The sequence below is a fragment of the Fukomys damarensis genome, unplaced genomic scaffold, assembly GCF_012274545.1.
Source record: "Fukomys damarensis isolate Sample0158 unplaced genomic scaffold, DMR_v1.0_HiC HiC_scaffold_30, whole genome shotgun sequence".
NCBI lineage: Eukaryota > Metazoa > Chordata > Mammalia > Rodentia > Bathyergidae > Fukomys > Fukomys damarensis.
In genome coordinates, this window is record NW_022900942.1 from 1,345,378 (window position 1) to 1,356,222 (window position 10,845).

A 10,845-nucleotide genomic window follows, 5' to 3' on the forward strand; every position below is an offset into this window, starting at 1 on the left:
ATATGGGTGCTAAATGCTGGAATAAAGATGCTCACAATAAAAATAAATATACAAGAACCAAGCCAAGAATAAAAAAGCATAAAAACCAAAACAGCAACAACAAATATAAATGAGAAGACACCTAAACAAGATGCAAACTAAAACTTCCAGATGACCTAAATGAAATCCAGGCAGCAGAGAAGGAACAAAAGTCAACCATATAGGCTAACTACAGTGTAAAGAAGGAAGGTAATGAAAGAGCCTCTGGAAAAACTTAAATCAGAACTAATTTTTAATAACAAGAGATATGGTGACCAAAATGAAAGAAATGGTTTAAAACTCTAGAGAGGATACAGCTAAAACAATAAGAATTGAGGAAAATGGCAGAATCCTTGAATACCCAACATAGGAAAGAATTGCAAGACATAAAACTCATCAAAGCAGATATTCAAGAAATTAACAATTCCATTAAATGTTTCCACAGTAGAACAGAATTTCATAGATAGAAGAAAGGATGGTGGTCAGCCAACACGTTAAGAAAAATTTATTAAATGTAGTCAGGAATCATGAGAAATTGATCCAACAGTTACTGGAAGTTGCAAAAAAGAATAACTTAAGATTGATGAGAGGCAATAGAGTAGGACAAAGCACAAAACACATAAACATTCTTTTAAAGAAATAATTTCAGAAGTCTTCACAAACAAGAAAAATGAATTTAACATGAAGATAAAAGAGGCACATAGAACTCCTTCTAGCTGTGACAAAAATATCAACACCTAGGTATAGCACAGTCAAGATTCCAGAAATACAAGCAAGAAAAAATACTAAGAACAGTTTGAGAAAACAAACAAACCCCATACAAAGGATAGCCCATTAGAGACACAACACGCTTCTCAACAAAAAGCCTCGAGTCAAGAAGAGCTTGGAATGACATATTTTAAGCCCTAAAAGAAAACAACCTGCAATGCAGATTGAGATATGCTGTAAATCTATCTTTCAAAATCAATGGATTTCAAAATCAATATAATTTCATAACAAAGAACATGCAAGGAATGCTTTGAATACAAAACCAGCATTCCACAACTCCATGCAGTCCAACTGAATTAATTTGTCAGGCAAGGCAAAAAATGAAATGCAGTTTGTGCTAGGAAAATTGAATTTAAAAAAAGATCACTACCTGGATTAGTCAGTACATACCAGTCATAACCATCAACGTTAATGATCTCAATTCACCAATTAAAAAGAAACAGACTACAGAATGGATTAAGAGTCAAATCCAACAATATACTATATAAAATAAACACATTTAATTCAAAATAAAGTCATATACTGAAAGCCAAAGGGGGGAAAACTGTACTCCATGTGACAGGCAATCACCACCAAAAATAGCACGGATATATATCCTATTTGCAGACAAAGTCGATTTCAAGCAAAGACAAAATAAAGAAATGAAAAAGTCACTACATCCTTGTAAAGGGAACAATCCAAGAGGAATAGATTACAATATAAATATATATGCACCAAATACTTCAACACCCAACTATATAAAATAAATATTAATGCAAATGAAAAGTCATATAAGCTCGGAGACAAAAGGAGTGGGAACCCTAATATTCTACTGTCACATAGAAAAATCAACTAGACAAAGATATTCTACAACTCAACCAAAACCTTGAACAAATATACTTGAGAGATATTTAGAGTGTGTTCTAATGCAAAAAATTAGAAAACACATTCTCAGCTGCACATCGGTCATTCTACAAAATAGACCACATAGTAGCTCACAGAACCTGTTTAAATAAATGAAGAGGAACTGAAGTTATCCCCTGTAAGCTATCAAATCATAGTGAAATGAAATTGAAAATCAGTAGCAAAACAAACCCCAACTACTTCATACTTATAGAAATTGAATAATACCATAATGAGTAACAAATGGGTCACAGAGAAAATTAAACAAGTTAGTTTCAAATTTAATGACAATCACAGTACAACATACCAGAATTTATTGGACATCATGAAACCAGTGTTATGAGGGAAATTCATAGCAGTGAGTAGCCACATTAGGAAAAAGAGTGAGCTTAAATAAACAACCTAATGCTCAAAGTCAAGATTCTGAAACAAAGAAGAACAAGACAAAACCAAAGCTATCACATGGAAGAAATTACAAGGATCAGAACAGAAGTCAGTGGAATAGAGACTAAGAGAATGGTATACAAAATCAATGAGTCAAAGAGTTGGTTCTTTGAAAGAATAAGCAAAATTATGAAAGTCTTAACAAACTTTATATGAAAGGAGAAAAGATAAGGCCTGAATCCATACAATTAGAAATGAAAAGTCTAAAATCAAAAAGACCCAGCAGAAAACCAGAGGATCATGAATAACTATATTGAGAACTTATACTCCAATGAAAGGGAAAACAGAGAAGATATGGACAGATTTCTAGAAATACATGAATCGCCAAAATTAAATGAAAAATATATAAAACTTCTAAACAACCCAGGAGCAATAAAATTGAAAACATAATTAAAAACCTTGCAATGAAGTAAAGACCATGTCCTGATTCACTCACTGCTGACTTCTGCAAGACTTTTAGAGAAGAACTATTGCTACTAATGTTTAAATTTTCAGTGAAATTGTAAGGGATGTAATACTACCAAAATAATTCCTGGAATCAAACATCACCTTGATCCCAAACACAGAAAATGTTCAAAACAAAAAACAGAAATTTAAACTAATCTCACTAATGAACAAATCAATAAATGTAATACCCCACATTAACAGAGCCAAGGACAAAGTCCATAGGTTCATCTCAATAGACCCCCAAAAAAAACATTCAACAAAATTCAACAAACATTTATGATTAAAAACCTTACAGAAAATTGATATTGGCATCTTTTTTTCAGCAAATAAAATCTATCTATGATGAACCAACAACCAACATTATACTAAATGTTCAAAAACTGAAATACTTTATACTAACATCAGGAACAAGACAAGGATATCCACTATCATCATTCTTGTTCAATATGCTTCTGGAAATATTATCCCAAGCAATTAGACAAGAGAAACAAATAAAAGCAATAAAGAGAGAAAACAAAGAAGTTCAATTGTCATTATTTGCATATCACATGATAGTCTATATAGAGGTCCACAATAACTGCACTACATGTCTGCTAAATTTAACCAAATTCAGTAGAGCAGCTGGATAAAAAGACAACACTCAAAAAACAAACAAGAGACTCACTGAGATAGGAACTCTAATCAAGTAAAAGACCTCAATTCTGAAAATCACAGCACTATAAAAAAAAAGGAATTGAAGGGTTATCAGAAAATGGAGAGACATTCCTTGTACTTGGTTTAGAACAACAACCAATGTAGTAAAAATAGTCATAATTGCAAAATGGCCATATAGATTCATTGCAATTCTGATTGAAATTCCAACAGTATGCTTCACAGACCTTGAGAAAATAATCTAAAAATTCATTTGGAACAATAAGAGACCTAGAATAGCAAAAGTAATTCTAGGCAACAAAGATAAATTAGGGGGTATTACTATTCCTAATTTGAAATTATACTACAAAGACACTGTGATGAAAACAGCATGGCAATGTCAAAGAAACAGAACTGAGTATGAGTGGAATAGGTTAGAATATGCAGACACAACTCCAGACATACTCAGCTACCTCATCTTTGACAAAAAAGCCAAGCATCCTCACTGGAGGAAAGATAGCATCTTTAAAAATGGTGCTGGAAAAAATGGATTCAAATTGCCAAAGATTAAATGTAGAACCCTGTCTTTCACCATGCACTAAAAAAAAAAAAAACACACACACAAGTGGATTAAAGATCTAAGTATTCAAACAGAAACACTGAACTTGATGGATGATAAGTTAAGTAGAACTCTTAAAGACATTGGCATGGGAACTGACTTTATGAAGAAATCCTCAGCAGTATAGGAACTAGGACAAATAATCAACAACTGGGATCTCGTTTTTTTTAAGATTTTTTATTGCAAGAGAAATCATCAACAGAGCTAAGAGATAATCTACAATGTAGTGGAAAATATGAGCTGTTCCTCAGAAAAATGTCTACTATCCAGAATATATAAAGAACTCAAAAAAGTAGACCCCCCCAAATTTAAAACCGCCAGACACACTCAGCCAACTCATTTGTGAAAAAGTAGGCAATCATCCTCACTGGAGTAAAGATACCCTCTTTAATAAAAGGTGTTGTAAATATTGTTTTTCAACTTGCCAAATATTCAAACCAGATCTATGTCTCTAACCATGCACTAAACTAGAATCTAAATGGATTTTAGATCTAAATATTAAAATAGAAATATTAAACCATCTGGAAAAGGGGTTAGATCACAATGTTTAATTCATTGATGTAGGAAAATAATTCATGAAAGAACCTCAGTTTCATGTAAACTAGATAAATGAATCAACATCTGTGATCTCTTCTTATTAAAATAAGCTTCTGAGCAGCAAGAGAAACCAACAACAAAGTAAAGAAACAACCAGCAATGTGGGAAAAAAATTAACAGCTGTTTCTTAGACAGTGGTCTACTATTTAGAATATACAAAGCACTTTAAATAATCAAAAGCCCCAAATTTAAAGACGCAATCCAAAAGTGGGCACCTGAAATCAACAGACATTTCTTAGGTGAAGAAAAAGGAACAGCAAACAAACGTGATAAAATGTTCAACATCTCACTCCAAAAAGAATGGCTGCTATCAATAAATCATCCAATAAGAAATGCTAGCAGGGTTAGGAGGAAAAAGGAACATTTCTCTACTGTAGGTGGGAGTGCAGACTGGTGCAACCCTTATTGAAATCCATATATAGATACCTCAGAAAACTAGGATTAGAGGTCCAATTTGTCACAGCTATTCCTCTGCTGGATATCTTCTCAAAAGAATTAAAACCATCACACCACATTTATATTTGTTCACCCATTTTTACAACACCACAGTTACAAATTATAAACAACTGAATTTCCCAACTGAAGAATGAACAACAAAGATGTGTGTGTGTGCATGTGTGTGTGTTTTCATACAAATAGAGCACTACTCAGCCATAAAGAATGATAAGCTAGAGAAATGTTAACGAAGTGGTTACACATTGAGTCCATACTCAGACTCTTAGGTGAAATAAATAGAATACAGATGTGTAAATACTTAATACTTTCTCTGGTGATAGAAACTGAAAGTGTACATAAGTATGAAAATATATCATAAAATAGGTAGATCTTAGTCAAAATAGAAGAGGAACTAGGGGAGTGGGAGTGTGAGGGGAAGGAAGAAGAGAAAGAAAAATGAGAAAGAAGGAAGAAATGGAAACAAAGCCTTTGTAAATACTGAGGGGTGAAGAGGTGAAACAAAGTGAATGTGAATGGAAAAATTTAGTACTAACTTATATCATACAAAGGTACACATTTCCAATGCTGAATGTAATTATAATTTATTCCTAAAACTTTTGCAATAGATTTAATGAATTTTTTAAAAAAATATGAAATTGATCATGATAGTGAATAACTTTGTTTCTGGCTGGTATACCCATATCATTGCAGTTTCAGAATGTACTATAACTTATACATTTTTCATAATCTACAAGGCCATATCACACTAACAGAAGTCACATACACCTGCTGTTTAGTTCCTCTCTTGCATCATTTTCTCTTTTCTGTGACCAACACCTAGTTGTGTACATATTCTCTTTTAATTTTGTTTGTTTTTCTTTTTTGTCTGTTGTTGTTTTTGTTTCTGAGACAGGGACTTGCTATGTAGTCCAGACTGATCTTGAACTCATCACATGTAGCTCACTCTGGGCTTCAACTCATGGTAATCATCCTACCTCAGCCTCCTCAGTACTGAGATGACAAGTGTGTGACACCACCCTTGGCTTTTTTGTTGCTGTTGTTGTTGTTTGTTTTGTTTTATTTTGGGGTTTGTTTCCAGGTTTTCTTTTCTTTTCTATTTTGGGGGCTGGGGATTTAGCTCAGTGGTTCAGCCGCCTGCCTCCTTTTTTGGTAACAGGGATTGAACTTGGGAACTTGTGCTTGCAAGGCAGGCAGCAGTGCCATTTTTTTCAAGTTTTAAAATTTAAATTTGAACTGATTTTTGATTGTAGAAATGTTACAGATATCATGAAGAGGGTTGCTGTATACACAATGCTAGTGACTTGTTTATGGCTTGCTTTTATTTTGTTTGTTTTGGTTTTAGTCAGTGCACTGAGGATGTTTTTAGACTGGGATTTACTACGCAGCTCAGGCTCTCCTTGAGTTTGAACTCAGGGTGATCCTCATGCCTCACCCATCTGAGTACTGGGATTTAAGGCATGTGACAACACACGCAGCAAATGTATTTTGATGTCTGTTTCCCAGTTCATCCCTGAAAGGTTCACCTGGTAGCCAATAAATTATCTTTCTTCATCACATCTGTGCTGTGAAAGCTCCAGCATCGTTAATGAAGGGACTTTAATTTCAAAAAGAGAAGCACTTCTTAATGTGCCCCTTTGGACTTGGTCCCCTAATACCCTGACCCTGTCAGTGGTACCTTGGGCTGTGGTTCTCTAATGCTTTAGTGACCATAATAACTGGGATGTTTTCCAGAAGAGCCCCTGAGCACCTTGAGGACAGACCGTGGGATCCCTGACTGAGACCTCCCAGAGAGAGGGAAAGTGAAAAATGTTAGGATGAGAATGAGAAGTGCTTTAGTGCTCAGGGCCAGTACATCACTGATGGCACTGTGTGCATTGAAGATTTGAGCTGCCTTAGAGCATAGATGTCCCTGCACCTGTGGTTAGTGAGGAGCTTTGAAAATATGACTCCTGGGTCCACTGAGACTGCTCATAGTTACCATAAAACCACTGTACCAGCAGCCCTGCTAAGGTCAGAGAACACACACTGGTACATCCATCAGGAGATAATACCTCTGTGTGGGAGATTCTTGCCCATTGTCTCACATGTGGTTGTAGTTTTTCCCTGCATCTTTCAATATCCAGAGAATAAATGAACAATACCTTTTTGGGATCTTCAAAGTAATCTGAAGTTTTAGCAATAAATGTTATGAAGTACTGAAAGACTATGCCTTCTTTCCTCTTTTTGTTTCACTCTATGTCTATTTATTTTGTTCTCCGTCTCTCCTCGTCCATGTTCTTCCTCCTTTCGCTCTTTCTCTCCCCATCCCTCTTTGTTTATTCTTGAGACATTATGAAGTAAGAGAAAGGCCAGTTTGGCTGAGTAAAAAATGAGACTCCAAACCAATATGTGAACCACTTAAAATGTCTGTTTCCTAGTTTTCATATACTTTCTAATCAATCCTCGTTTTTTTCATCTCATGGATAGTTTTGTTTGTTTGTTTCTTTTTATTTTTGTTACCTTGTATCAAACTCGGGTCCTTGCACAGCAAGGCAGGTGGCAGAACCACGGAGCTAAATCCTCAGCCTTAGATAGTTTCATTCATAAAACTACAAGCCCAAACTATACACAGTCCTGCTTTACTCAGCTCTTATGCAATTCCTGAGGTGACTTAATCTATCATTCTCACTTCCTTTCTGTTTTACTTCTCACCCCTCAACTTCTCTCCTAATTTTCCAGGGTTGTGAATGACTGAAAATGAAACTGACAGGGACAGTTATCTATGTTCCTATGAGTGAGTACTTTGCATTGACCTATTTCTCCTTTGTGTCACATACATTTATGTTTTAGAGCAGTTCCATTTATATAAGCAAGAAAATTGGTTCTGCTCAGAGAGTGTTGGGTTTCAGGAGCTATAGATGTAGGTCACTATAGCCAATTCCATGCCTGGATGTGTAATTGTTCAAATCCACATCTCACACTTGGAAATGATTGATGTTCTTATCACTTGTCTATCACTTGGTGAAGTTATCTCTTATTCAGAGAAAAATTTATGAAGCAGAGAGCCCATGATAGGTGGTTTTATTGTTCATTCAGCAGCACACTTGCTGTGATTCTGTATTTTATGCTGAGTCCTCAGACACTGTTACTGAAATTCCTTCAGCACATATAGGTGCTATGACATTGCCAGAACATGCCAATTCTTTATTGTTTCAATTATTAAAAAGAAAACTTAAAAGTACTTAAATTTCAGTATTCAAAAACAAAGTCTTATTCTTCAAGGTAATCAGATTGACTCATGGAAAAATGTGCATACATTACATCTTCAAAGAATTTTCTTTTAACAGGAATCTTAGATTTATAGGAACTGAACTTTAAAACATGAGGCTAAAATTCTATTTTTCATCCATTATAAGACAAACAAAATATAAAACAAGTCAAGGAAAGTGTTCATAATTTGGGCCCTTCTCTGGGGATCAATATTATATTATTTCCATTTAGCAATCTCTTATCTAATCTAGAAATCCTCTTTCTGGTCTGATTTGAATGTCTTAATTTTCCAGTACTACATGAAAAACTCATCAAATACTAGAAGCATGCAGATGGCTCCCTTGTCAGTCCTCATCATGGTGAGAATTCTTGGCCCTATAAGTTGGCCCATGTGCTCTAGGAGAAGGAACTGTAATGGGTGTGTATAGCATTAACCACAAAAGAGGGATTAACTTGAAAAAAATAAACTATAATGTAGTGAAATATGTCAAATGCCTTTAAATTCCCAGTTTCTTGATGAAATGATGCTTGTTATTGAGTAATACTAAAATCAAGTTGGTTAATTATATTATGGATTTTAAATTGACATAATTGTATACCACTTATTTCATTATCATATAAATACTTCAAATTTATTCTTATAATAAATTATTATTAGTACTACTACTATTATTATTTTTATTATTTTTTGAACTCAGGACTTTGCACAATTCAAATGGTCCAATGATACCCAGAGGGCAGTGTCATCCTGGTTCTGGTACTGCACTGTGTATTTTGGAAACCTTGCCTCTTGGGTTCTTCCTAAGAATATTTGAGAGGAGGTCCACAGAAAGAGACTCACAGTCAGAAAGTAGTGGTGTTTAGCAAGTTTGATTGTTGAAAGACAAACTCAGTGCACACCAAACAATGATAACTTATGAGTAAGAATGCACACTTGGGAGAGTTGTAAGTGGTCCTATCTAGACAGGGAAGCTTTCAGTAATGAAATGCCACCCTCAAGAAGGGCAGGGTAGTGGGCTCAGCATCAGAGATGGCAACAGTAGTGAGTTGAGGTCGGTTTTTCCTTTTGATTTTCTAGATTTTGCAGAAGTGGTCAGGGATGATAATTAACACGGCTTCTTTCGCCAAACTGTGAGTCTCCATCTTTACATCAGGATATGGGTTTTAGAACTCCTAAGGATTTAGCCACAGCCAGTACAGTGGCTACAGCTCATGTAGGGAGTTAAAACTACAATATAAATGTATACCCATAAAGCCAAATTGGGCTAAGAGCGTGACCGTAGGTTAAATTGGGATCTGTGCCTCTAATTTACTGTGTAGAAATGAAAGATATAAGACAAACCAGGAGAGGGAATGCACAAAGTGGGTTTGATGTGGTCATTTCAGGAAGCCTGCAGACTAGAAACTCAGGAAATCTAGACCATGCCCTTTCTTAGAATTTTCTTCTATGTTCTTCCTACCATTTCCCCACATCTGCCTCCTGTCTAAAGTACTTTATCAATATCCTTGAGCTATGCCTGTAAACATGTGAAGGAATGGCTCTGCACCAATAAACCTTTAGTCAGAAAACCATAAAATAGGCAGGATTTGTGTCCAAAACTCTTTTCTCAAATTTTACTCCTTACAACTTTTATTTGATTTAATTTGGTCATTTCAGGAAGACTGCAGACTAGAAACTCAGGAAATCCAGACTATGACCTTTCTTAGAATGTTCTTCTATGTTCTTACTACCATTTGCCCACATCTGTCTCCTGTCTAATGTACTCTATCAATATCACTAAACTATGTCCCCAAACATGAAGAAATGGCTGTGCATCAATAAACGTTTAGTCGCAAAACCATAAAACAGGCAGGATTTCTGTCCAAAACTGTGTTTTCTCAAATTTTACTCCTTACAACATTTATTATAGAAGGATTTGCCTAAGCCATTTTAAAGGCAGAGAAATTAATATATACATTGGCTCTGGCATGTCCAGAATGGCCTAAGTACTGAAGTTTTGGTCTCCAGCTTAGGGCTACTGGAAAGTGGTGGAGTTTTGAGAGGTGGGACCACTTTGGGGCTGGAATATGGGGGCCCTTGTTTCTTCCTGCCTTTCTATGTCCCTTCCTTTGTATGAGGTGAGTTGTACACGTACTACACTGCTCTGTTCTCCTGCTGTGATGCACCACACAAGCCCACAGCAATGGGGACAGCAGGTGATGGACTTGATCCTGGAAGCCATGTGGTAACATAAGTACTTTATATATTTTTATTAGTTCATATAATAACTCAAACACTGGAAAACACAAAGGTTCCTTCCTATTATATTCTCTATAAATGTATTTCTAAAAGAACAAATAGAAAATAAACCCCAGGGACTATAGTTAGGAACACTGTATTGCGTATATTAAAATAGGTAGAAGCTGGGCATGGTGGCACACGCCTGAAATCCCAGCACTTGGGATGCTGAGCCAGGAGGATCTCTATGAGTTCGAAACCAGCTTGGGCTACATAGTGAGTTCCAGGTCAGTCTCAACTACCTAGTAAGAACCTGTCTCAAAAAACCAAAAAGAAATCAAAATAGGTAGAAATACATAATAGATACACAATAGATAGAAGACAAATTGTTGAATGCATTTGCCAGAAATAAATTGTAAATATATAAGGTGTTGATGTGCTAATTACCCTGATTTGATCATTAAATAGTGTATATGTATGTCAAAATGTAACAGTGTACTTCCTAAAGATGTATAAG